At 49.4% G+C, this 26,648-nt stretch overlaps 1 protein-coding gene across 3 annotated transcripts in view; it reads left to right on the top strand.

The window, feature by feature from the left end:
• Nucleotides 1-26,648, top strand: part of CREM (cAMP responsive element modulator) — a 249,487-nt gene that overhangs the window by 50,284 nt on the left and 172,555 nt on the right. Inside the window, exon 1 of one of the 3 annotated variants that reach the window (XM_063922132.1) lies at nucleotides 24,898-25,004. The exons of the other annotated variants lie outside the window; for them this stretch is intronic. The gene's annotated coding sequence lies outside the window, so the exon portion shown is untranslated. Of the gene's footprint in view, nucleotides 1-24,897; nucleotides 25,005-26,648 lie in introns of those variants that run through there. 3 annotated transcript variants of the gene reach the window in all.

Below are 26,648 nucleotides of genomic sequence, written 5' to 3' on the forward strand. Positions count from 1 at the left end.
TTCTCTATCGTCCTAAGTGGATGCTGGGGTTCCTGAAAGGACCATGGGGAATAGCGGCTCCGCAGGAGACAGGGCACAAAAAAGTAAAGCTTTACTAGGTCAGGTGGTGTGCACTGGCTCCTCCCCCTATGACCCTCCTCCAGACTCCAGTTAGATTTTGTGCCCGAACGAGAAGGGTGCAATCTAGGTGGCTCTCCTAAAGAGCTGCTTAGAGAAAGTTTAGTTTAGGTTTTTTTTTTTTTTTTTTTTTTTTTACTTTACAGTGAGTCCTGCTGGCAACAGGATCACTGCAACGAGGGACTTAGGGGAGAAGTAGTAAACTCACCTGCGTGCAGAGTGGATTTGCTGCTTGGCTACTGGACACCATTAGCTCCAGAGGGATCGAACACAGGCCCAGCCATGGAGTCCGGTCCCGGAGCCGCGCCGCCGACCCCCTTGCAGATGCTGAAGCGTGAAGAGGTCCAGAAACCGGCGGCTGAAGACTCCTCAGTCTTCATAAGGTAGCGCACAGCACTGCAGCTGTGCGCCATTTTCCTCTCAGCACACTTCACACGGCAGTCACTGAGGGTGCAGAGCGCTGGGGGGGGGCGCTCTGAGAGGCAAATAAAAACCTTATAAAAGGCTAAAAATACCTCACATATAGCCCACAGGGGCTATATGGAGATATTTAACCCCTGCCTGACTAAAATAATAGCGGGAGAAGAAACCGCCGAGAAAGGGGCGGGGCCTATCTCCTCAGCACACGGCGCCATTTTCTGTCACAGCTCCGCTGGTCAGGACGGCTCCCAGGTCTCTCCCCTGCACTGCACTACAGAAACAGGGTAAAACAGAGAGGGGGGGCACATTAATGGCTATATATTGTATATATTAAAGCAGCTATAAGGGAGCACTTAATTATAAGGCTATCCCTGTTATATATAGCGCTTTTTGGTGTGTGCTGGCAGACTCTCCCTCTGTCTCCCCAAAAGGGCTAGTGGGTCCTGTCTTCATTAGAGCATTCCCTGTGTGTTTGCTGTGTGTGTCGGTACGTGGTGTCGACATGTATGAGGACGATATTGGTGTGGAGGCGGAGCAATTGCCAAATATGCAGATGTCACCCCCCAGGGGGTCGACACCAGAATGGATGCCTTTATTTGTGGAATTACGTGATAGTTTATCTTCACTTAAACAGTCGGTTGAGGACATGAGGCGGCCGGACAATCAATTAATGCCTGTCCAGGCGCCTCAAACACCGTCAGGGGCTGTAAAACGCCCTTTGCCTCAGTCGGTCGACACAGACCCAGACACAGGCACTGATTCTAGTGACGACGGTGGAAATTCAAACGTATTTTCCAGTAGGGCCACACGTTATATGATTTTGGCAATGAAGGAGACGTTACATTTAGCTGATACTACAGATACCGTAAAACAGGGTATTATGTATGGTGTGAAAAAACTACCAACAGTTTTTCCTGAATCAGAAGAGTTAAATGACGTGTGTGATGAAGCGTGGGTTGCTCCTGATAGAAAGTTGATAATTTCAAAAAAATTATTGGCATTATACCCTTTCCCGCCAGAGGTTAGGGCGCGCTGGGAAACACCCCCTAAGGTGGACAAGGCGCTCACACGCTTATCTAAACAAGTGGCGTTACCCTCTCCTGAGACGGCCGCACTTAAGGATCCATCAGATAGGAGGATGGAAGTTATTCAAAAGAGTATATACACACATGCAGGTGTTATACTACGACCAGCTATAGCAACTGCCTGGATGTGCAGTGCTGGAGTAGTTTGGTCAGAATCCCTGATTGAAAATATTGATACCCTAGATAGGGACAAGGTTTTGCTGTCGTTAGAACAAATAAAGGATGCATTTATCTATATGCGTGATGCACAGAGAGATATCTGCACACTGGCATCTCGGGTGAGTGCTATGTCCATTTCAGCCAGAAGAGCCTTATGGACACGACAGTGGACAGGTGATGCGGATTCAAAACGTCATATGGAAGTTTTGCCGTATAAAGGGGAGGAGTTATTTGGAGTCGGTCTATCAGACTTGGTGGCCACGGCTACTGCCGGGAAATCCACCTTTTTACCTCAAGTCACTCCCCAACAGAAAAAGGCACCGACCTTTCAACCGCAGCCCTTTCGCTCCTACAAAAATAAGAGAGCAAAGGGCTTGTCGTACCTGCCACGAGGCAGAGGCAGAGGGAAGAGACACCAACAGGCAGCTCCTTCCCAGGAACAGAAGCCCTCCCCGGCTCCTGCAAAAACCTCAGCATGACGCTGGGGCCTCTCAAGCGGACTCGGGGACAGTGGGCGGCCGTCTCAAAAATTACAGCGCGCAGTGGGCTCACTCGCAGGTAGACCCCTGGATCCTGCAGATAATATCTCAGGGGTACAGGTTGGAATTAGAGACGGATCCTCCTCATCGTTTCCTGAAGTCTGCGTTACCAACCGTCTCGTCCGAAAGGGAGATGGTTTTGGACGCCATTCACAAGCTGTACTCTCAGCAGGTGATAGTCAAAGTACCCCTCTTACAACAAGGAAAGGGGTATTATTCCACTCTATTTGTGGTACCGAAGCCGGATGGCTCGGTAAGGCCTATTCTAAATCTAAAGTCCTTGAACATCTACATAAAAAAGTTCAAGTTCAAGATGGAGTCACTCAGAGCAGTGATAGCGAACCTGGAAGAAGGGGACTTTATGGTATCCTTGGACATCAAGGATGCGTATCTCCACGTTCCGATTTACCCCGCACACCAGGGGTACCTCAGGTTCGTTGTTCAAAACTGTCACTATCAGTTTCAGACGCTGCCGTTCGGATTGTCCACGGCGCCTCGGGTCTTTACCAAGGTAATGGCCGAGATGATGATTCTTCTTCGAAGAAAAGGCGTATTAGTTATCCCATACTTGGACGATCTCCTGATAAGGGCAAGGTCCAGAGAACAGCTGGAGACAGGATTAGCACTATCTCAAGAGGTGCTAAGACAACACGGGTGGATTCTGAATATTCCAAAATCCCAATTAATCCCGACAACTCGTCTGCTGTTCCTAGGAATGATTCTGGACACGGTCCAGAAAAAGGTTTTCCTTCCCGAGGAAAAAGCCAAGGAGTTATCCGACCTGGTCAGGAACCTCCTAAAACCAGGAAAGGTGTCAGTACATCAATGCACAAGAGTCCTGGGAAAAATGGTGGCTTCTTACGAAGCAATTCCATTCGGCAGATTCCATGCAAGAATATTCCAAAGGGATCTGTTGGACAAATGGTCAGGGTCGCATCTGCAGATGCACCTGCGAATAACCCTGTCACCAAAGACAAGGGTGTCACTTCTGTGGTGGTTGCAGAAGGCTCACCTATTAGAAGGCCGCAGATTCGGCATTCAGGATTGGATCCTGGTGACCACGGACGCCAGCCTGAGAGGCTGGGGAGCAGTCACACAAGGAAGAAACTTCCAGGGAGTATGGACGAGCCTGGAAAAGTCTCTTCACATAAACATTCTGGAACTAAGAGCAATCTACAATGCTCTAAGCCAGGCGGAACTTCTCCTGCAAGGGAAGCCGGTGTTGATTCAGTCGGACAACATCACGGCGGTCGCCCATGTAAACAGGCAGGGCGGCACAAGAAGCAGGAGTGCAATGGCAGAAGCTGCCAAGATTCTTCGCTGGGCGGAGAATCACGTGATAGCACTGTCAGCAGTGTTCATCCCGGGCGTGGACAACTGGGAAGCAGACTTCCTCAGCAGACACGATCTTCATCCGGGAGAGTGGGGTCTACATCCAGAGGTCTTCAACATGTTAATAGACCGCTGGGAAAGACCAATTGTAGACATGATGGCGTCTCGCCTCAACAAGAAACTGGACAAATATTGCGCCAGGTCAAGAGATCCACAGGCAATAGCTGTGGACGCACTGGTAACTCCTTGGGTGTACCAGTCAGTGTATGTGTTTCCTCCTCTGCCGCTCATACCAAAGGTATTGAAGATCATACGGCAAAGAAGAGTAAGAACAATACTAGTGGTTCCGGATTGGCCGAGAAGAACTTGGTACCCGGAACTTCAAGAGATGCTCACGGACGAACCGTGGCCTCTACCTCTGAGAAGGGACCTGCTACAGCAGGGTCCCTGTCTCTTTCAAGACTTACCGCGGCTGCGTTTGACGGCATGGCGGTTGAACGCCAGATCCTAAAAGGGAAAGGCATTCCAGAAGAAGTCATTCCTACCTTGATTAAGGCACGGAAGGAAGTCACCGTGAAACATTATCACCGCATTTGGCGAAAATATGTTGCGTGGTGCGAGGATCGGAGTGTTCCGACGGAGGAATTTCAACTGGGTCGTTTCCTACATTTCCTACAATCAGGATTGTCTATGGGTCTCAAATTGGGATCCATTAAGGTTCAAATTTCGGCCCTGTCAATATTCTTCCAAAAAGAATTGGCCTCTGTCCCTGAGGTCCAGACTTTTGTCAAAGGAGTACTGCATATACAGCCTCCTGTGGTGCCTCCGGTGGCACCGTGGGATCTAAATGTAGTTTTAGATTTCCTCAAATCCCATTGGTTTGAACCATTGAAAAAGGTGGATTTGAAATATCTCACATGGAAAGTGACTATGTTACTGGCCCTGGCTTCTGCCAGGAGAGTATCTGAATTGGCGGCTTTATCTTATAAAAGCCCTTATCTAATCTTCCATTCGGATAGGGCAGAACTGCGGACTCGTCCGCATTTTCTCCCTAAAGTGGTATCAGCATTTCATCTGAACCAACCTATTGTGGTGCCTGCGGCCACTAGCGACTTGGAGGACTCCAAGTTGTTGGACGTTGTCAGAGCTTTAAAAATATACATTTCAAGGACGGCTGGAGTCAGAAAATCTGACTCGCTGTTTATACTGTATGCACCCAACAAGTTGGGCGCACCTGCTTCTAAGCAGTCGATTGCTCGTTGGATTTGTAACACAATTCAACTTGCACATTCTGTGGCAGGCCTGCCACAGCCTAAAACTGTAAAAGCCCACTCCACAAGGAAGGTGGGCTCATCTTGGGCGGCTGCCCGAGGGGTCTCGGCATTACAACTCTGCCGAGCAGCTACGTGGTCGGGGGAGAACACGTTTGTAAAATTTTACAAATTTGATACCCTGGCAAAGGAGGACCTGGAGTTCTCTCATTCGGTGCTGCAGAGTCATCCGCACTCTCCCGCCCGTTTGGGAGCTTTGGTATAATCCCCATGGTCCTTTCAGGAACCCCAGCATCCACTTAGGACGATAGAGAAAATAAGAATTTACTTACCGATAATTCTATTTCTCGGAGTCCGTAGTGGATGCTGGGCGCCCATCCCAAGTGCGGATTATCTGCAATACTTGTACATAGTTATTGTTAACTAATTCGGGTTATTGTTAAGGAGCCATCTTTAAGAGGCCCTTTCTGTTATCATACTGTTAACTGGGTTTAGATCACAAGTTGTACGGTGTGATTGGTGTGGCTGGTATGAGTCTTACCCGGGATTCAAAATGCCTCCCTTATTGTGTATGCTCGTCCGGGCACAGTACCTAACTGGAGTCTGGAGGAGGGTCATAGGGGGAGGAGCCAGTGCACACCACCTGACCTAGTAAAGCTTTACTTTTTTGTGCCCTGTCTCCTGCGGAGCCGCTATTCCCCATGGTCCTTTCAGGAACCCCAGCATCCACTACGGACTCCGAGAAATAGAATTATCGGTAAGTAAATTCTTATTTTCTCTATCGTCCTAAGTGGATGCTGGGGTTCCTGAAAGGACCATGGGGAATAGCGGCTCCGCAGGAGACAGGGCACAAAAAAGTAAAGCTTTACTAGGTCAGGTGGTGTGCACTGGCTCCTCCCCCTATGACCCTCCTCCAGACTCCAGTTAGATTTTGTGCCCGAACGAGAAGGGTGCAATCTAGGTGGCTCTCCTAAAGAGCTGCTTAGAGAAAGTTTAGTTTAGGTTTTTTTTTACTTTACAGTGAGTCCTGCTGGCAACAGGATCACTGCAACGAGGGACTTAGGGGAGAAGTAGTAAACTCACCTGCGTGCAGAGTGGATTTGCTGCTTGGCTACTGGACACCATTAGCTCCAGAGGGATCGAACACAGGCCCAGCCATGGAGTCCGGTCCCGGAGCCGCGCCGCCGACCCCCTTGCAGATGCTGAAGCGTGAAGAGGTCCAGAAACCGGCGGCTGAAGACTCCTCAGTCTTCATAAGGTAGCGCACAGCACTGCAGCTGTGCGCCATTTTCCTCTCAGCACACTTCACACGGCAGTCACTGAGGGTGCAGAGCGCTGGGGGGGGGGCGCTCTGAGAGGCAAATAAAAACCTTATAAAAGGCTAAAAATACCTCACATATAGCCCACAGGGGCTATATGGAGATATTTAACCCCTGCCTGACTAAAATAATAGCGGGAGAAGAAACCGCCGAGAAAGGGGCGGGGCCTATCTCCTCAGCACACGGCGCCATTTTCTGTCACAGCTCCGCTGGTCAGGACGGCTCCCAGGTCTCTCCCCTGCACTGCACTACAGAAACAGGGTAAAACAGAGAGGGGGGGCACATTAATGGCTATATATTGTATACATTAAAGCAGCTATAAGGGAGCACTTAATTATAAGGCTATCCCTGTTATATATAGCGCTTTTTGGTGTGTGCTGGCAGACTCTCCCTCTGTCTCCCCAAAAGGGCTAGTGGGTCCTGTCTTCATTAGAGCATTCCCTGTGTGTTTGCTGTGTGTGTCGGTACGTGGTGTCGACATGTATGAGGACGATATTGGTGTGGAGGCGGAGCAATTGCCAAATATGCAGATGTCACCCCCCAGGGGGTCGACACCAGAATGGATGCCTTTATTGTGGAATTACGTGATAGTTTATCTTCACTTAAACAGTCGGTTGAGGACATGAGGCGGCCGGACAATCAATTAATGCCTGTCCAGGCGCCTCAAACACCGTCAGGGGCTGTAAAACGCCCTTTGCCTCAGTCGGTCGACACAGACCCAGACACAGGCACTGATTCTAGTGACGACGGTGGAAATTCAAACGTATTTTCCAGTAGGGCCACACGTTATATGATTTTGGCAATGAAGGAGACGTTACATTTAGCTGATACTACAGATACCGTAAAACAGGGTATTATGTATGGTGTGAAAAAACTACCAACAGTTTTTCCTGAATCAGAAGAGTTAAATGACGTGTGTGATGAAGCGTGGGTTGCTCCTGATAGAAAGTTGATAATTTCAAAAAAATTATTGGCATTATACCCTTTCCCGCCAGAGGTTAGGGCGCGCTGGGAAACACCCCCTAAGGTGGACAAGGCGCTCACACGCTTATCTAAACAAGTGGCGTTACCCTCTCCTGAGACGGCCGCACTTAAGGATCCATCAGATAGGAGGATGGAAGTTATTCAAAAGAGTATATACACACATGCAGGTGTTATACTACGACCAGCTATAGCAACTGCCTGGATGTGCAGTGCTGGAGTAGTTTGGTCAGAATCCCTGATTGAAAATATTGATACCCTAGATAGGGACAAGGTTTTGCTGTCGTTAGAACAAATAAAGGATGCATTTATCTATATGCGTGATGCACAGAGAGATATCTGCACACTGGCATCTCGGGTGAGTGCTATGTCCATTTCAGCCAGAAGAGCCTTATGGACACGACAGTGGACAGGTGATGCGGATTCAAAACGTCATATGGAAGTTTTGCCGTATAAAGGGGAGGAGTTATTTGGAGTCGGTCTATCAGACTTGGTGGCCACGGCTACTGCCGGGAAATCCACCTTTTTACCTCAAGTCACTCCCCAACAGAAAAAGGCACCGACCTTTCAACCGCAGCCCTTTCGCTCCTACAAAAATAAGAGAGCAAAGGGCTTGTCGTACCTGCCACGAGGCAGAGGCAGAGGGAAGAGACACCAACAGGCAGCTCCTTCCCAGGAACAGAAGCCCTCCCCGGCTCCTGCAAAAACCTCAGCATGACGCTGGGGCCTCTCAAGCGGACTCGGGGACAGTGGGCGGCCGTCTCAAAAATTACAGCGCGCAGTGGGCTCACTCGCAGGTAGACCCCTGGATCCTGCAGATAATATCTCAGGGGTACAGGTTGGAATTAGAGACGGATCCTCCTCATCGTTTCCTGAAGTCTGCGTTACCAACCGTCTCGTCCGAAAGGGAGATGGTTTTGGACGCCATTCACAAGCTGTACTCTCAGCAGGTGATAGTCAAAGTACCCCTCTTACAACAAGGAAAGGGGTATTATTCCACTCTATTTGTGGTACCGAAGCCGGATGGCTCGGTAAGGCCTATTCTAAATCTAAAGTCCTTGAACATCTACATAAAAAAGTTCAAGTTCAAGATGGAGTCACTCAGAGCAGTGATAGCGAACCTGGAAGAAGGGGACTTTATGGTATCCTTGGACATCAAGGATGCGTATCTCCACGTTCCGATTTACCCCGCACACCAGGGGTACCTCAGGTTCGTTGTTCAAAACTGTCACTATCAGTTTCAGACGCTGCCGTTCGGATTGTCCACGGCGCCTCGGGTCTTTACCAAGGTAATGGCCGAGATGATGATTCTTCTTCGAAGAAAAGGCGTATTAGTTATCCCATACTTGGACGATCTCCTGATAAGGGCAAGGTCCAGAGAACAGCTGGAGACAGGATTAGCACTATCTCAAGAGGTGCTAAGACAACACGGGTGGATTCTGAATATTCCAAAATCCCAATTAATCCCGACAACTCGTCTGCTGTTCCTAGGAATGATTCTGGACACGGTCCAGAAAAAGGTTTTCCTTCCCGAGGAAAAAGCCAAGGAGTTATCCGACCTGGTCAGGAACCTCCTAAAACCAGGAAAGGTGTCAGTACATCAATGCACAAGAGTCCTGGGAAAAATGGTGGCTTCTTACGAAGCAATTCCATTCGGCAGATTCCATGCAAGAATATTCCAAAGGGATCTGTTGGACAAATGGTCAGGGTCGCATCTGCAGATGCACCTGCGAATAACCCTGTCACCAAAGACAAGGGTGTCACTTCTGTGGTGGTTGCAGAAGGCTCACCTATTAGAAGGCCGCAGATTCGGCATTCAGGATTGGATCCTGGTGACCACGGACGCCAGCCTGAGAGGCTGGGGAGCAGTCACACAAGGAAGAAACTTCCAGGGAGTATGGACGAGCCTGGAAAAGTCTCTTCACATAAACATTCTGGAACTAAGAGCAATCTACAATGCTCTAAGCCAGGCGGAACTTCTCCTGCAAGGGAAGCCGGTGTTGATTCAGTCGGACAACATCACGGCGGTCGCCCATGTAAACAGGCAGGGCGGCACAAGAAGCAGGAGTGCAATGGCAGAAGCTGCCAAGATTCTTCGCTGGGCGGAGAATCACGTGATAGCACTGTCAGCAGTGTTCATCCCGGGCGTGGACAACTGGGAAGCAGACTTCCTCAGCAGACACGATCTTCATCCGGGAGAGTGGGGTCTACATCCAGAGGTCTTCAACATGTTAATAGACCGCTGGGAAAGACCAATTGTAGACATGATGGCGTCTCGCCTCAACAAGAAACTGGACAAATATTGCGCCAGGTCAAGAGATCCACAGGCAATAGCTGTGGACGCACTGGTAACTCCTTGGGTGTACCAGTCAGTGTATGTGTTTCCTCCTCTGCCGCTCATACCAAAGGTATTGAAGATCATACGGCAAAGAAGAGTAAGAACAATACTAGTGGTTCCGGATTGGCCGAGAAGAACTTGGTACCCGGAACTTCAAGAGATGCTCACGGACGAACCGTGGCCTCTACCTCTGAGAAGGGACCTGCTACAGCAGGGTCCCTGTCTCTTTCAAGACTTACCGCGGCTGCGTTTGACGGCATGGCGGTTGAACGCCAGATCCTAAAAGGGAAAGGCATTCCAGAAGAAGTCATTCCTACCTTGATTAAGGCACGGAAGGAAGTCACCGTGAAACATTATCACCGCATTTGGCGAAAATATGTTGCGTGGTGCGAGGATCGGAGTGTTCCGACGGAGGAATTTCTGCTGTAATTTGTGTTTTAATGTAAACAGGCTGCCCGAGGGGTCTCGGCATTACAACTCTGCCGAGCAGCTACGTGGTCGGGGGAGAACACGTTTGTAAAATTTTACAAATTTGATACCCTGGCAAAGGAGGACCTGGAGTTCTCTCATTCGGTGCTGCAGAGTCATCCGCACTCTCCCGCCCGTTTGGGAGCTTTGGTATAATCCCCATGGTCCTTACGGAGTCCCCAGCATCCACTTAGGACGTTCGAGAAAATAAGAATTTACTTACCGATAATTCTATTTCTCGTAGTCCGTAGTGGATGCTGGGCGCCCATCCCAAGTGCGGATTGTCTGCAATACTGGTACATAGTTATTGTTACCATAAAAATCGGGTTATTGCTGTAGTGAGCCATCTTTTCTAGAGGCTCCTCTGTTATCATGCTGTTAACTGGGTTCAGATCACAAGTTGTACGGTGTGATTGGTGTGGCTGGTATGAGTCTTACCCGGGATTCAAGATCCTTCCTTATTGTGTACGCTCGTCCGGGCACAGTATCCTAACTGAGGCTTGGAGGAGGGTCATAGGGGGAGGAGCCAGTGCACACCAGATAGTCCTAAAGCTTTCTTTAGATGTGCCCAGTCTCCTGCGGAGCCGCTATTCCCCATGGTCCTTACGGAGTCCCCAGCATCCACTACGGACTACGAGAAATAGAATTATCGGTAAGTAAATTCTTATTTTTTTCCCATTTTCTGTCATTTGGGAGCAATTGGTCGATTGTCGTTTACCAATCATTACCATATTTCTCTAACGTCCTAGAGGATGCTGGGGACTCCGTAAGGACCATGGGGAATAGACGGGCTCCGCAGGAGATAGGGCACTTTAAGAAAGCTTTGGATTCTGGGTGTGCACTGGCTCCTCCCTCTATGTCCCTCCTCCAGACCTCAGCTTTACACTGTGCCCAGAGGAAGATGGGTGCACTGCAGGTCTCCTGAGTTCTTTGCATTAGAAAGCATTTTTGTTTGGATTTTTCTATTTTTACAGGGAGCACTGCTGGCAACAGCTCCCTGCATCGAGGGACTGGGGAGAGAGGAGCAGACCTACTTAAAATATAGGATCTGCTTCCTCGGCTACTGGACACCATTAGCTCCAGAGGGGGTGAACACAGGTTCGTCCTGGACGTCCACCCCCGGAGCCACGCCGCCGTTCTACTCAGAGCCAGAAGAACAGAAGCAAGAAGAAGTCTCAGGCGGCATTCAGCGGCTTCACTGAGGTAACGCACAGCACCGCAGCTGTGCGTCATTGCTCCACACACCTCACACACTCCGGTCACTGTATGGGTGCAGGGCGCAGGGGGGGCAGCAATAATAACACCTCAAAACATGGCAAAAAGATATATACATGTACAGCTGGGCATTGTACATGTATATAAAAGAGCCCCCGCCATTTTTACACAAATTTGAGCGGGACCGAAGCCCGCCTCCGAGGGGGGGCGGGGCTTCTCCCTCAGCACTCACCAGCGCCACTTTTCTCCACAGAACGCTGAGAGGAAGCTCCCCGGACTTTCCACTGCTTACACACGGTGAAGGGGTGTTTAAAAGAGAGGGGGGGGGGGCACATAATTGGTGGATAAGATATTATACAGCGCTGCTGGGGAAAAACATTTTGTGTTGGTCTCCAGGGTCATTGCGCTGGGGTGTGTGCTGGCATACTCTCTCTCTGTCTCTCCAAAGGGCCTTAAAGGGGATACTGTCTTCAGAAAGGAGTTTCCCTGTGTGTGTGAAGTGTGTCTGTACGTGTGTGTCGACATGATTGACGAGGAAGGCTCGCTTAATGTGGAGGGGGAGTGTTTGAATGTCAGGTCGCCGTCGGCAACGCTGACACCGGACTGGGTGGATATGCTGAATGTCTTAAATGCAAATGTGAATCTCCTGCATAAAAGGTTAGACAAGGCTGAGGCTAGGGATCAGTCAGGTAGCCAGACCGTGCCTGTCCCTGGGGCGCCAGGACCTTCAGGGTCTCAAAAGCGCCCCATATCCCAGGTTGCTGACACAGATACTGACTCTAGTGTCGACTATGAGGATGCAAAATTACAGCCGAAGGTGGCAAAGGGTATTCGATACATGATTATTGCCATAAAAGAGGTTTTGCATATCACTGAGGAACCCCCTGTCCCTGACACGAGGGTTCACATGTATAAAGGGAAAAAGCCTGAGGTCACGTTTCCGTCCTCATTTGAGCTAAGCGAATTGTGCGAAAAGGCTTGGGAGTCTCCGGATAGGAGACTACATGTTCCCAAAAGGATTCTTATGGCGTATCCTTTTCCACAGAAGGATAGGATACGATGGGAATCTTCGCCTAAAGTAGACAAGGCACTGACACGCTTATCCAAGAAGGTGGCACTGCCTTCTCCAGATACTGCTTCCCTCAAGGATCCTGCTGATCGCAAGCAGGAAATTACCATGAAGCACATTTACACACATTCAGGAACTATCGTTAGACCGGCCATGGCGTCGGCCTGGGTTTGTAGTGCTGTCGTGGCATGGGCAGACTCCTTATCTACGGAGATTGACACCTTAGATAGGGATGCCATTCTAATGACCATTGAGCATATCGGAGATGCTGCCTTGTATATGAGGGATGCTCAGAGAGACATTTGTTTACTAAGCTCCAGAATAAACGCTATGTCTATTTCTGCTAGGGGACTCTTGTGGACCCGACAGTGGACGGGAGACACCGACTCAAAGCGGCATATGGAGTCATTGCCTTACAAGGGGGAGAAGTTGTTTGGAGAAGGCCTCTCGGACCTTGTCTCTACTGCTACGGCCGGTAAATCGAATTTTTTTACCTTATGTTCCCCCGCAGCATGCTAAGAAGGTACCGCATTATCAAACGTAGTCCTTTCGTTCCAATAAAAGCAAGAAGGTACGAGGATCGTCCTTTGTTGCCAGAGGTAAAGGCAAGAGAAAAAAGCTGCACTCGGCTAGTTCCCAAGAGAAGAAGTCCTCCCCTACTTCCGCAAAGTCCACCGCATGATGCTGGGGCTTTCCGGGGAGGGGGGGGGTCAGATCAAGTGGGGGCACGTCTTCGTCTTTTCAGCCACGTCTGGGTTCCCTCACAGGTGGATCCCTGGGCAATAGGGATTGTTTCCCAGGGATACAGACTGGAATTCGAAGACATGCCTCCTCGCCGGTTTTTCAAATCGGCTCTGCCGGCTTCCCCATCGGAGAGGGAGCTGGTGTTAGCTGAAATTCACAAATTGTACATTCAACAGGTTATAGTCGAAGTTCCTCATCTCCAGCAAGGAGAGGGTTATTATTCATCCCTGTTTGTGGTACCTTAACCGGACGGTTCGGTCAGACCCATTTTAAATCTGAAATCCCTGAACCTGTACTTGAAGAGGTTCAAGTTCAAAATGGAATCGCTCAGAGCGGTCATCGCCAGCCTGGAGGGAGGGGATTGGATGGTGTCCCTGGACATAAAGGATGCGTACCTTCATGTTCCGATTTTCCCTCCTCACCATGCGTTCCTGAGATTTGCAGTACAGGACTGTCACTACCAATTTCAGACGTTGCCGTTTGGTCTTTCCACGGCCCCGAGAATTTTCACCAAGGTAATGGCGGAAATGATGGTGCTCCTGCGCAGGCAGGGCGTCACAATTATCCCGTACTTGGATGATCTCCTCATAAAGGCGAGATCTCAGGAGAAGTTGCTGGACAGCGTGTCTCTGTCCGTGTAGACGTTGCAGAGGCACGGCTGGATTCTCAATTTACCGAAATCCCAGCTAGTCCCTGCAACGCGTCTGACCTTTTTGGGCCTGATTCTAGACACAGACCAAAAAAGAGTTTTTCTTCCAGTGGAGAAGGCTCAGGAGCTCGTAGCTCTAGTCAGGAACCTATTGAAGCCAAAAAAAGGTTTCAGTGCATCATTGCACGAGGGTTCTGGGGAAGATGGTGGCTTCATACGAGGCCATCCCCTTCGGCAGGTTCCATTCAAGGACCTTTCAATGGGACCTATTGGACAAATGGTCCGGGTCCCATCTACACATGCAAAAACGGATCACCCTGTCTCCCAGGGCCAGGGTGTCTCTCCTGTGGTGGCTGCGCAGTGCTCACCTCCTGGAGGGTCGCAGGTTCGGCATTCAGGACTGGGTCCTGGTGACCACGGACGCGAGCCTCCAAGGTTGGGGAGCTGTCGCACTAGGAAGAAATTTCCAGGGTCTCTGGTCAAGCCTAGAGACTGGTCTCCACATCAATGTCCTGGAGTTGAGGGCCATATACAACGCCCTACGCCAAGCGGAGGAATGGCTTTGGAACAAACCGGTTCTGATTCAGTGAGACAATGTCACGGCAGTGGCTCATGTAAACCGCCAAGGCGGCACAAGGAGCAGAGTGGCCATGGCAGAGGCGACCAGGATTCTACGCTGGGCGGAAGGCCATGTAAGCGCACTATCAGCAATGTTCATCCCGGGGGTGGACAACTGGGAGGCGGACTTTCTCAGCAGGCACGACCTGCATCCGGGAAAGTGGGGACTTCATCAAGAAGTCTTCACACAGATCACGGATCGGTGGGGACTGCCTCAGATAGACATGATGGCATCCCGCCTCAACAAAAAGCTAAAGAGGTATTGCGCCAGGTCAAGAGACCCTCAGGCGGTTGCGGTAGACGCTCTGGTGACACCTTGGGTGTTCAGATCGGTCTATGTGTTTCCTCCTCTACCTCTCATACTCAAGGTGTTGAGGATTATAAGAATATGAAGGGTCAGAACAATCCTCATTGTTCCAGATTGGCCAAGGAGGACTTGGTATCCGGATCTGCAAGAGTTGCTCACAGAAGATCCGTGGCCTCTTCCTCTAAGGCAGGACCTGCTGCAGCAGGGGCCCTGTCTGTTCCAAGACTTACCGCTGCTGCATTTGACGGCATGGCGGTTGAACGCCGGATCCTAGCGGAAAAAGGGATTCCGGAGGAGGTCATTCCTACCCTGATCAAGGTTAGGAAGGACGTGACGTCGAAACATTATCACCGTATATGGCGAAAATATGTTTCTTGGTGTGAGGCCAGAACTGCTCCTACGGAGGAGTTCCAGTTGGGCCGTCTGCTTCACTTCCTTCAAACGGGAGTGAATTTGGGCCTCAAATTAGGGTCCATAAAGGTTAAAATTTCGGCCTTATCCATTTTCTTTCAAAGAGAATTGGCTTCTCTTCCTGAAGTACAGACTTTTGTGCTGCATCTTCAGCCTCCCTTTGTGCCTCCGGTGGTGCCTTGGGACCTTAACGTGGTATTAAGTTTCCTCAAGTCACCTTGGTTTGAACCACTCAAAACAGAGTTGAAATACCTCACTTGGAAAGTGGTCATGTTGTTGGCATTAGCTTCTGCAAGGCGGGTTTCGGAATTGGCGGCTTTATCATATAAAAGCCCATACCTGATTTTTCACGTGGATAGGGCAGAGTTGAGGACTCGTCCTCAATTTCTGCCCAAGGTGGTCTCATCTTTTCATATGAACCAACCTATTGTCGTGCCTGTGGCTACACGGGACTTGGAGGATTCCGAGTCCCTGGATGTGGTCAGGGCTTTGAAGATTTATGTGACCAGAACGGCTAGGATCAGGAAGACCGAAGCTCGGTTTGTTCTGTATGCGGCCAACAAGGTTGGCGCTCCTGCTTCAAAGCAGACTATTGCTCGCTGGATCTGTAACACGATTCAGCAGGCGCATTCTTCGGCAGGATTGCCATTGCCTAAATCGGTTAAGGCCCATTCCACTAGGAAGGTGGGCTCTTCTTGGGCGGCTGCCCGAGGGGTCTCGGCACTACAACTGTGCCGAGCTGCTACTTGGTCGGGGTCAAACACCTTTGCAAAGTTCTATAAGTTTGATACCCTGGCTGAGGAGGACCTCCTGTTTGCTCAATCGGTGCTGCAGAGTCATCCGCACTCTCCCGCCCGTTTGGGAGCTTTTGTATAATCCCCATGGTCCTTACGGAGTCCCAGCATTCTCTAGGACGTTGGAGAAAATAAGATTTTACTTACCGGTAAATCTATTTCTCGTAGTCCGTAGAGGATGCTGGGCGCCCGTCCCAAGTGCGGACTTCTTCTGCAAGACTTGTATTTAGTTATTGCTTAGATAAGGGTTATGTTATAGTTGATCGGGTTTGAACCGAGGCTATGTTATTGTTCATACTGTTAACTGAGTAGTTTATCACAAGTTATACGGTGTGATTGGTGTGGCTGATATGAATCTTGCCCTTAGATTTACAAAAATCCTTTCCTCGTACTGTTCATCTCCTCTGGGCACAGTTTCTCTAACTGAGGTCTGGAGGAGGGACATAGAGGGAGTAGCCAGTGCACACCCAGAATCCAAAGCTTTCTTAAAGTGCCCTATCTCCTGCAGTGCCCGTCTATTCCCCATGGTCCTTACGGAGTCCCCAGCATCCTCTACGGACTACGAGAAATAGATTTACCGGTAAGTAAAATCTTATTTTTAACATTACCATATTTCTCTGACGTCCTAAGTGGATGCTGGGGACTCCGTCAGGACCATGGGGGATAGCGGCTCCGCAGGAGACAGGGCACAAAAATAAAGCTTTAGGATCAGGTGGTGTGCACTGGCTCCTCCCCCTATGACCCTCCTCCAAGCCTCAGTTAGGTTTTTGTGCCCGTCCGAGCAGGGTGCAATCTAGGTGGCTCTCTTAAGGAGCTGCTTAGAAAAAGTTTTTAGGTTTTTTATGTTCAGTGAGTCCTGCTGGCAACAGGCTCACTGCATCGAGGGACTTAGGGGAGAGAAGTTCAACTCACCTGCGTGCAGGATGGATTGGCTTCTTAGGCTACTGGACACCATTAGCTCCAGAGGGAGTCGGAACACAGGTCTCACCCTGGGGTTCGTCCCGGAGCCGCGCCGCCGACCCCCCTTGCAGATGCTGAAGGTTTGAAGGTCCAAAAACCGGCGGCAGAAGGCTTTTCAGTCTTCATGAAGGTAGCGCACAGCACTGCAGCTGTGCGCCATTGTTGTCACACACTTCACACCATAGGTCACGGAGGGTGCAGGGCGCTGCTGGGGGCGCCCTGGGCAGCAATGTATAATACCTTTTATGGCTAAAAAATACATCACATATAGCCCTTGAGGCTATATGGATGTATTAAACCCATGCCAGATATCTCAAACTCCGGGAGAAAAGCCCGCCGGAATAGGGGGCGGGGCTTATTCTCCTCAGCACACAGCGCCATTTTCCTGCTCAGCTCCGCTGTGAGGAAGGCTCCCAGGACTCTCCCCTACACTGCACTACAGAAACAGGGTAAAACAGAGAGGGGGGGCACTTTTTTTGGCGATATTTTATATATTTAAGCTGCTATAAGGATACAACACTTATATAAGGTTGTTCCCATATATATTATAGCGCTTGGGTGTGTGCTGGCAAACTCTCCCTCTGTCTCCCCAAAGGGCTAGTGGGGTCCTGTCTTCGATAAGAGCATTCCCTGTGTGTCTGCTGTGTGTCGGTACGTGTGTGTCGACATGTATGAGGACGATGTTGGTGTGGAGGCAGAGCAATTGCCGATAATGGTGATGTCACCCCCCAGGGAGTCGACACCGGAATGGATGGCTTTGTTTATGGAATTACGTGATAATGTCAGCACATTACAAAAATCAGTTGACGACATGAGACGGCCGGAAAACCAGTTGGTACCTGCCCAGGCGTCTCAGACACCGTCAGGGGCTGTAAAACGCCCTTTACCTCAGTCGGTCGACACAGACCCAGACACGGACACTGAATCTAGTGTCGACGGTGAAGAAACAAACGTATTTTCAAGTAGGGCCACACGTTATATGATCACGGCAATGAAGGAGGCTTTGCATATCTCTGATACTGCAAGTACCACAAAAAGGGGTATTATGTGGGGGGTGAAAAAACTACCTGTAGTTTTTCCTGAATCAGAGGAATTGAATGATGTATGTGATGAAGCGTGGGTTAACCCAGATAGAAAAGTGCTAATTTCAAAAAAGTTATTGGCATTATACCCTTTCCCGCCAGAGGTTAGGGCGCGCTGGGAAACACCCCCTAGGGTGGATAAGGCGCTCACACGCTTATCAAAACAAGTGGCGTTACCGTCTCCTGATACGGCCGCCCTCAAGGATCCAGCTGATAGGAGGCTGGAAACTACCCTAAAAAGTATATACACACATACTGGTGTTATACTGCGACCAGCCATCGCCTCAGCCTGGATGTGCAGTGCTGGGGTGGTTTGGTCGGATTCCCTGACTGAAAATATTGATACCCTGGATAGGGACAGTATTTTATTGACTATAGAGCAATTAAAGGATGCTTTTCTTTATATGCGAGATGCTCAGAGGGATATTAGCACTCTGGCATCGAGAGTAAATGCGATGTCCATATCTGCCAGAAGAAGTTTATGGACGCGACAGTGGTCAGGTGATGCGGATTCTAAACGACATATGGAAGTATTGCCGTATAAAGGGGAGGAATTATTTGGCGTCGGTCTATCGGATCTGGTGGCCACGGCAACTGCCGGAAAATCCACCTTTTTACCTCGGACCCCCTCCCAACAGAAAAAGACACCGTCTTTTCAGCCGCAGTCCTTTCGGTCCTATAAGAACATGCGGGCAAAAGGACAGTCATATCTGCCCCGGGGCAGAGGAAGGGGTAAGAGAGGACAGCAAGCAGCCCCTGCCCAGGAACAGAAGCCCTCCCAGGGTTCTGCAAAGCCCTCAGCATGACGCTGGGGCTTTACAAGCGGACTCAGGAGCGGTGGGGGGTCGACTCAAGAATTTCAGCGCACAGTGGGCTTGCTCACAGGTGGACCCCTGGATCCTGCAGGTAGTATCTCAGGGTTACAGGTTGGAATTCGAGAAGTCTCCCCCTCGCCGGTTCCTAAAGTCTGCTTTGCCAACGTCTCCCTCAGACAGGGCGACGGTATTGGAAGCCATTCACAAGCTGTTTTCTCAGCAGGTGATAGTCAAGGTACCCCTCCTACAACAAGGAAAAGGGTATTACTCCACGCTATTGTGGTACCGAAGCCGGACGGCTCGGTAAGACCTATTCTAAATCTGAAATCTTTGAACCTGTACATACAGAAATTCAAATTCAAGATGGAGTCACTCAGAGCAGTGATAGCGAATCTGGAAGAAGGGGACTTTATGGTGTCCCTGGACATAAAGGATGCTTACCCGCATGTCCCAATTTGCCCTTCACATCAAGGGTACCTCAGGTTTGTGGTGCAAAACTGTCATTATCAGTTTCAGACGCTGCCGTTTGGATTGTCCACGGCACCTCGGGTCTTTACCAAGGTAATGGCCGAAATGATGATTCTTCTTCGAAGAAGAGGCGTATTAATTATCCCTTACTTGGACGATCTCCTGATAAGGGCAAGGTCCAGAGAACAGCTGGAGGACGGAGTAGCACTAACCCAATTAGTGCTGCAACAACACGGGTGGATTCTGAATTTTCCAAAATCTCAGTTGACACCGACAACACGTCTGCTGTTCCTGGGAATGATTCTGGACACGGTTCAGAAAAAGGTGTTTCTTCCGGAGGAGAAAGCCAAGGAGTTATCCAAACTTGTCAGGAACCTCCTAAAACCAGGAAAAGTGTCTGTGCATCAATGCACAAGAGTCCTGGGAAAGATAGTGGCTTCTTACGAAGCGATTCCATTCGGCAGATTCCACGCACGAACTTTTCAGTGGGATCTGTTGGACAAATGGTCCGGATCGCATCTGCAGATGCACCAGCGGATAACCTTATCACCACGGACAAGGGTGTCTCTTCTGTGGTGGTTGCAGAGTGCTCATCTGTTAGAGGGCCGCAGATTCGGCATACAGGACTGGGTCCTGGTGACCACGGATGCCAGTCTGAGAGGCTGGGGAGCGGTCACACAGGGAAGAAACTTCCAGGGAGTATGGTCAATCCTGGAGATGTCTTTTCACATAAATATACTGGAGCTAAGAGCGATTTACAATGCTCTAAGTCTGTCAAAACCCCTGCTTCAGGGTCAGCCGGTGTTGATCCAGTCGGACAACATCACGGCAGTCGCCCACGTAAACAGACAGGGCGGCACAAGAAGCAGGACAGCAATGGCAGAAGCTGCAAGGATTCTTCGCTGGGCGGAAGATCATGTGATAGCACTGTCAGCAGTGTTCATTCCGGGAGTGGACAACTGGGAAGCAGACTTCCTCAGCAGACACGATCTACACCCGGGAGAGTGGGGACTTCATCCAGAAGTCTTCCACATGATTGTGAACCGTTGGGAAAAACCAAAGGTGGATATGATGGCGTCCCGCCTCAACAAAAAACTGGACAGGTATTGCGCCAGGTCAAGAGACCCTCAGGCAATAGCTGTGGACGCTCTGGTAACACCGTGGGTGTTCCAGTCAGTGTATGTGTTCCCTCCTCTGCCTCTCATACCAAAATTACTGAGAATTATACGGCAAAGGGGAGTAAGAACGATACTCGTGGCTCCGGATTGGCCAAGAAGAACTTGGTACCCGGAACTTCAAGAGATGCTCACGGAGGATCCGTGGCCTCTACCTCTAAGACGGGACCTGCTTCAGCAGGGACCGTGTCTATTCCAAGACTTACCGCGGCTGCGTTTGACGGCATGGCGGTTGAACGCCGAATTCTAAGGGAAAAAGGCATTCCGGAAGAGGTCATTCCTACACTGGTAAAAGCCAGGAAGGAGGTGACTGCACAACATTATCACCGCATTTGGAGAAAATATGTTGCGTGGTGTGAGGCCAGGAAGGCCCCCACGGAGGAATTTCAACTGGGTCGATTCCTACATTTCCTGCAAACAGGATTGTCTATGGGCCTCAAATTGGGGTCCATTAAGGTTCAAATTTCGGCCCTGTCGATTTTCTTCCAGAAAGTATTGGCTTCAGTTCCTGAAGTCCAGACTTTTGTAAAAGGAGTACTACATATACAGGCCCCGTTTGTGCCCCCAGTGGCACCGTGGGATCTTAATGTAGTTTTGGATTTTCTCAAATCCCATTGGTTTGAGCCACTCAAATCGGTGGAGTTGAAATATCTTACATGGAAAGTAACCATGCTACTGGCCCTGGCTTCAGCCAGGAGAGTATCAGAATTAGCGGCTTTATCATATAAGAGCCCATATCTGATTTTCCATTCGGACAGGGCAGAACTGCGGACGCGTCCTCATTTTCTGCCTAAGGTGGTGTCAGCGTTTCACCTGAACCAGCCTATTGTGGTGCCTGCGGCTACTAACGATTTGGAGGATTCCAAGTTGTTGGACGTGGTCCGGGCATTGAAAATATATATTTCAAGAACGGCTGGAGTCAGAAAGTCTGACTCGCTGTTTATATTGTATGCACCCAACAAGCTGGGTGCTCCTGCTTCTAAGCAGACGATTGCTCGTTGGATTTGTAGCACAATTCAACTTGCACATTCTGTGGCAGGCTTGCCACAACCAAAATCTGTCAAGGCCCATTCCACAAGGAAAGTGGGCTCATCCTGGGCGGCTGCCCGGGGGGTCTCGGCATTACAACTCTGCCGAGCAGCTACGTGGTCGGGGGAGAACACGTTTGTAAAATTCTACAAATTTGATACCCTGGCTAAAGAGGACCTGGAGTTCTCTCATTCGGTGCTGCAGAGTCATCCGCACTCTCCCGCCCGTTTGGGAGCTTTGGTATAATCCCCATGGTCCTGACGGAGTCCCCAGCATCCACTTAGGACGTCAGAGAAAATAAGATTTTACTTACCGATAAATCTATTTCTCGTAGTCCGTAGTGGATGCTGGGCGCCCATCCCAAGTGCGGATTGTCTGCAATACTTGTACATAGTTATTGTTACAAAAAAATCGTGTTGTTATTGTTGTGAGCCGTCTGTTCAGAGGCTCCTACGTTTGTCATACTGTTAACTGGGTTCAGATCACAGGTTGTACGGTGTGATTGGTGTGGCTGGTATGAGTCTTACCCGGGATTCAATATCCTTCCTGATTGTGTACGCTCGTCCGGGCACAGTATCCTAACTGAGGCTTGGAGGAGGGTCATAGGGGGAGGAGCCAGTGCACACCACCTGATCCTAAAGCTTTATTTTTGTGCCCTGTCTCCTGCGGAGCCGCTATCCCCCATGGTCCTGACGGAGTCCCCAGCATCCACTACGGACTACGAGAAATAGATTTATCGGTAAGTAAAATCTTATTTTTTGTCCCAACCAGCCAACTAGGCTTAAGCCATGTACATTGGCAAGAAATAAATTGTTGTCCTTTGCTGTTTGCAGCTTCTTTAGTGGACAGCAAACAGCGCTTACATGGCTGTTAGAGGAATTTATTGATCTCTTTGGTAAACACGCCTTCAGCACCCAATGTCGCACTACATGGATCTGTAACACAGCATGTTCTATATTTGGTACATTCAGCCCTGGAGTGTATACAGATAATGCATTTACTATAAAGGTCAATGATGTTTATGCTATTCTAGCTTTCACCTTGCTTAAAGCAGTCTAGAACAAATGCCTGTTTCCTGTTTTAGTTTTTAGGAGCACTTTTTATGCCCGATTACATATACATGAGGTACCAATGGAATATTCTTGCATTTTAAATACACTTAGGACATTTGGTTGCCAAAGGTACACACATTCTTATACTTAGCCCTACACATACGACCACGTTATACAATTACAAAGAAAAGTCAGGCACTCATATATTACAGGTTCTATGGGTGTGATTCAATTCTTTTACTAGATTGCACCTGACAGAGCAATTCAGTTGTTGCTCCATTCGGGCACAAATAGCCGCAAAGGAACACATTTCAGTTCACAGCGTCATGTAGTGGTTAGCTGAAATATGTGATGTCGCCAGTTTGGGCGCCCAAAGCTGTGCTTTAGATACTTCTGGGGTGTCTACTATGGGATCCTGGCACCCAGCATACCGGCGCCGGGATCCCGAATGCCGGTATACCGGCAGTGGAGCGAGCGCAAAAGAGCCCCTTACGGGCTCGCTGCAGGCATGGTGGTGTTCTACCCACGCCACGCTATTTATTCTCCCTCCAGGGGTGTCGTGGACACCCCAAGAGGGAAAACAGTTGTTGGTTTGCTGGGCTGTCGGGATTCCGGCGCCGGTATGCTGAGCGTTGGGATCCCGACAGCCGGCACATTAAGTGCCACCCACTTCTGGGTGCACACATACGGCACAATTGAATTGTGGGGGAACAATTGAATTTCTTCCATTACATTTGAGTGCCCACAAAACAATTGAACCTCCCCCCACCTATCCATCCACATACACACAGCCTTCCCCTTGTATGTGTTTTATCTCATGTTATGATACATTTAAGCATTCTTCAGTCTTTGCTTCTATGGCTATGGTATAAATGACACCATTAAGATTAAGGGGCAGATGTGATATTAATTTCATTCAAAAATTAACCATGAAGTAGATTGGGTATATAGGTAGGGTTTTTTAAAGTTTAAGTATAACACCTGCAGCGCTAAAATAAGGCAGACAGTTTTATAGATTATACAATTTATTAATTCACATTGTTTTATGAACGATGCCCAGACATTATTTATAATGCTTATCCAGGTTGTTTTTATATGTTTAATACATTCTTTTATTTTTTTAATCCATTAATTGTATATTAGTTATTTATTATGTATAGTAATACCAGCCGATCCGCCTGCAGCTGTCGGAAACGGGGCCAAATCTGACAGGTTTTGTCCCCCTTTCCGAGGTGAGGAGACAGGGAGCGGTGTGGCGGGCTACGGTGATCGGGGATGAGAGTTACCTTGACGGCCGTCCCCCGGCCAGGCACCTCTTTCCCTGCAGTGCCTCACCCGCCATCGCCCCCCACTGCCAGCTCCGGCCGCCGATATCGGCTTCCCCGCTGGCCGCCACACTGTTCCCCACACCGCTGATGTCAGCGTACCCGGCAGCCGCTGGCAGCGGCAGGACAAGACACAGGGAACGGCCAAATCCGACAGTTGGATTTGGCCGCTCTCTGAATAGGGGTTGTCTGGTCCATTCCGATAACTGCATGTCGGAATGTACCCGACTCTTATTGAATATACCCCTATATATCTCGCTATCAAAAGATGCCAAAAAATGACAGCAATCAGATTAGAAAATAAAAACTTGTGGTTGTTACAGTCGAGAAAATATAACTTTCTAAGGAAAACTGCAATATTTTACAGTTTGAAAACTTGTTGGCAGAGATTTGCAATATCTAATGCATTAACAATTTAGTGCACATTGGGCCTAATTCAGAGTTGTACGCTATACCGATGTTTCACAATTGAGCGATTATAAGCAGAGTGCGCTTGTGCAAAGGAGCCTCTGCAATTCTGCTCGCAGTGAGGATCTCTTTGCAGAGTGATTGACAGGCAGTAACGTGTTTTTGGGAAGTGTATCTGACGTCAGCTGCGATCATGTATGCAGAGAAAAATTGCGCCTATGTCACTACTGTTATGGCCAATCTGGGTAGCCATAGACCTACTGGATCAGTCGATGTTCCCTGCTGTTGCGTATAGGATGTGAATGTGTATGCAGTTGCGATTGGGTTTACGTTTGCAGCTCTTTTAATTTCTGGGCTTCTAACATTAGCAGCTCCTTAGCCTAGCAAATCGCCATTACTTCTGTGTACAAACATGAATTGGGCCCATTGTGAAATATAAATGAACACATAAACCATGAGTAAAGTGCCATTATGGCAAAAGTTTCACAAAAACAGCCTTGATACATCTGCTCCTTAAGCTGTCTAGCTGTACCAGCCTAACCGCCAGGCAGTGGGTCTTTGTTCACTTACGGGGCCGATTCAGACCTAATTGCTGCTTTGTACAGCAGGCGATCAGGTCTGAACTGCACATGCATATGCACCGCAATGCGCAGGCGGACGGTCGGCATTGACGGGGGAACACCGGGCAGCGACTGGATGGTGAGAAAAAGCCCATCGCATCGGCGAATGCAAGATTGACAGGAAGAGGGCATTTGTGGGTGGCAACTGAACGTTTTTGAGGAGTGTCCAGAAAAACGCAGGCGTTTGGAGGGAGGGTTTCTGACCGCTCCGGCCCTGATCATCGCACTGGAAGAGTAAGTCCTGGGCTGCGCAGAGGCTGCAAAAAATTAGTTTGTGCAGTCTCTCCAACACATCCAAATGCACACATACACAGCGATTTCCCCCTCCCCCTGTAGGCAGCGACTTCCTGATCGCAGGGATGCAGAAAAAGCACCCTAGCGATCAGGTCTGAATCGGCCCCTTACATGGGTGACCAAAATGGATTGCACCATTAGGATCTGACTTACTGGTGTGGTTGTGTGATGGTCATGTATATACTGGTTGATCATAGTGAAGAACCACAAATCATAATCAGGATTGATAGCCGTTTTGGACCCATGCACACTGGTTATGTAAAATGTATTTCTCTGACGTCCTAAGTGGATGCTGGGACTCCGTAAGGACCATGGGGAATAGCGGCTCCGCAGGAGACTGGGCACAACTATAAAGAAAGCTTTAGACTACTGGTGTGCACTGGCTCCTCCCACTATGAACCTCCTCCAGACTTCAGTTAGAATCTTGTGCCCGGCTGAGCTGGATGCACACTAGGGGCTCTCCTGAGCTCCTAGAAAGAAAGTATATTTAGGTTTTTTATTTTACAGTGAGATCTGCTGGCAACAGACTCACTGCAGCGAGGGACTAAGGGGAGAAGAAGCGAACCTACCTAACTGGTGGTAGTTTGGGCTTCTTAGGCTACTGGACACCATTAGCTCCAGAGGGATCGACCGCAGGACCCGACCTTGGTGTTCGTTCCCGGAGCCGCGCCGCCGGCCCCCTTACAGAGCCAGAAGCAAGAAGTGTTCCGGAAAATCGGCGGCAGAAGACTTCAGTCTTCAACAAGGTAGCGCACAGCACTGCAGCTGTGCGCCATTGCTCCTCATGCACCCCTCACACTCCGGTCACTGATGGGTGCAGGGCGCTGGGGGGGGGGGGCGCCCTGAGGGCAATATAAGACACCTTGGCTGGCAAATCTACACCATATATAGTCAGGAAGGCTATATAGGTGTAAAAATACCCCTGCCAGAATTCCAGAAAAAGCGGGAGAAGTCCGCCGGAAAAGGGGCGGGGCCATCTCCCTCAGCACACTGGCGCCATTTTTCCCTCACAGCTCCGCTGGAAGGAAGCTCCCTGGCTCTCCCCTGCAGTCTATAAGCTACAGAAGGGTAAAAAAGAGAGGGGGGGGGGGCACTAAATTTAGGCGCAGTATATGTATGTGTATATATATATATATATATATATATATATATATATATATATATATATATATATATATATATATATATATATATAAAGAAGCAGCTATAAGGGAAAACACTCATTTATAGTGGGATCCCTGTGTTATATAGCGCTCTGGTGTGTGCTGGCATACTCTCTCTCTGTCTCCCCAAAGGGCTTTGTGGGGTCCTGTCCTCTGTCAGAGCATTCCCTGTGTGTATGCGGTGTGTCGGTACGGCTGTGTCGACATGTTTGATGAGGAGGCTTATGTGGAGGCGGAGCAGATGCCTATAAATGTGATGTCACCCCCTGCGGGGTCGACACCTGAGTGGATGGTGCTGTGGAAGGAATTACGTGACAGTGTCGACTCCTTGCATAAAAGGTTTGACGACATACCAAATGTGGGACAGCCGGCTTCTCAGCCTGTGCCTGCCCAGGCGTCTCAAAAGCCATCAGGGGCTCTA

This window comes from Pseudophryne corroboree, chromosome 5 (assembly GCF_028390025.1).
Source record: "Pseudophryne corroboree isolate aPseCor3 chromosome 5, aPseCor3.hap2, whole genome shotgun sequence".
Classification (NCBI taxonomy): Eukaryota; Metazoa; Chordata; class Amphibia; order Anura; family Myobatrachidae; genus Pseudophryne; species Pseudophryne corroboree.